Source organism: Limulus polyphemus, unplaced genomic scaffold (assembly GCF_000517525.1).
Source record: "Limulus polyphemus unplaced genomic scaffold, Limulus_polyphemus-2.1.2 Scaffold1083, whole genome shotgun sequence".
In the NCBI taxonomy this organism is placed as follows: Eukaryota; Metazoa; Arthropoda; class Merostomata; order Xiphosura; family Limulidae; genus Limulus; species Limulus polyphemus.
Genome location: NW_013666693.1, coordinates 1 through 2,380, shown reverse-complemented (window position 1 = coordinate 2,380; position 2,380 = coordinate 1).

Below are 2,380 nucleotides of genomic sequence, written 5' to 3'. Positions count from 1 at the left end.
ATCTTGTTTATTTTCTTGTTCGAGCTGCCACTGTTGCAGATTTTCTTGCCACTGCTGTAATCTCTCATCTTGTTTATTTTCTTGTTCGAGCTGCCACTGTTGCAGATTTTCTTGCCACTGCTGTAATCTCTCTTCTCGTTTCTTTTCTTTTTCCTCCAACAACTGCTGTAATCTCTCTTCTAGTTTATTTTGCTGTTCGAGCTGCCACTGTTGCAGGTTTTCTTGCAAATGCTGTTGTCTCTCTTCTTGTTTCTTTTCTCGTTCTTCTTGTTTCTTTTGCTGCTCTTGTATTGCTGCCATCAAGTCTGTTAAGCTGTAGTTTGATTTGCCGCTTCTAGTTTCCAATTTTTTTATCCCACTTCTGACACCAATTTGTTATGCCTCTGTGTTTGTTTGTTAATATCCCGTATAATTTCTTTCCGATGAAACTTTGCGACACAAGTCCTTTCTTAAATAAAACTAGTTTATTCTTTCTCAATACAACTTTGCAATACACTTAATTTCCACAGTCACGCTATAACTTAACAAATGCTATAATTCACAACGAACAACACACGCGCTCGACCCAACTGTCCGTCTCTATCTCTGTCTGCAATTCAACTGCATTGTTGCCGTCAGTTCTTGGCGGTCTTATATACAAGAATACCGCATAACTAGTAAACACTCGAAGCTTCACGAATGGACATGAATTTTCTAGAAGCTCATGACGTGTTACTAGCGTCACGTGACTTCCACTGTCGTAACACTATATTAAAATTAAACATGTCAACAACCCCTCAAGTTCTAACGCATAAAACAGCGATTAGTTCTTGTTTGGCCAGCTGCCAACAGGCGGTGAAAGCCAGACGATTACATTCGTAACTATTACCTGATTCGTTGATAAGAATAACTCAGCTCACTAATTAAAAACAATGTTGTTACTTCTGTAAGAGAATTGAACAAGCAGGCTTTTAATCCTCATTTAGCTAAGTTTGCCACTCAAGGAAAGTGTATTATAGGATATCTGTGGGAAAGTGTTAATTAGTGATTTATTTTAGCGTATCTCTCGTCCTCAACGGGAATTATGAAACTACGAAATTTTGAAAAATTTACTTTTTAACTAAAGGTTTCGGAAACACATAGGACACTCATGTACTACAACAGCTACACTGGAAGTTTCTTTGGTTGTAATATAATGATGTTGTTTGAAATATTAAGTTTTGTTTCTTGTTATGCCTTGTTCCGTTTCTTTAACTTCACATCTACAATTTAGTCCATTAGTCTGATCTATTATTTAATAAGAATGTTTTAACGGAGAACTGATAATACATGTTCATTAAAGATGTACAAGTACCTATGTATTTAACGAATACTTGTACCCGAGGCCACTTTTGAACAAGTAGAGAAACTTTACGAATCCGAAACGCATAGTACATCAGTGAAAGAAAGGAATCCACTTCCATTTAAATATATTTCGTTATTGTACGTCAAAGGAACGAGTGAACTAACCACAATGAATTTTCTCTGAGAATGGTTGTAAATGGAATTCCATTCAAGACATACTTTGCGAAATGTTTTGACAAACGTGTAAAACACGTAGAAACACTATAGCGGAAAGGAAGAGACTATAGCCTAGAGCGTAGATGTGTGGTGAAAAGATGCACTGTAAGTATCTATATTATACATAACTCTAGGATAATATCCGATATGGATGACTTGAAAGCTCAGATGTTTCACCCTAAGGATAGTAGAAATAATTAATCTCCATAAACGTATAGTTGTACGAAAACCTTTTCTTCAAAGAGTGAACCAACAGATAAGACTGAAATTGAAAATTAAATGCTAAATCATCAGGCCAAATAGAGAGTGCTGTTTACTGATGAGACCATGTTCACGTTGCTTGTAATAATTAAGGGTTGTACCACTACCAACGCATAAGGTATACAGCAAAGCATGGAATTGACCTATACAGTTTTGAGGCTACGCATTACAGTATTGAAGACCTAGTAAAAATGATGGCTCACTGACAGCAGAAAAATACAGGCAGATGTTGATTAACTTAGTATTTTGGATTGGCCAGAGGTTCATATTTCAGCAGGATAAGGATTCTAAGTGTAAGACAAATATATTGGAAACTCGTCTACAGAAGAAACAAAAAGCTGTAACACTGGAACTTTTGTCTTGGCTTTCCCAGAGCTAAAATATGAATATCACTGAGGAGATGTGGGTTTATATGGATATATGGGAAGTCAACTAGCAACCAAATAGAATTTTGAGATCTACTAAAGATTATTTAGAGAAATATTACATATATTTTTATCAATAAAATATTGTTTGTTTTTTGTTTTTTTAATTATGCACAAAGCTACACAAGCGCTATCTGTGCTCTGCCCACCACGGG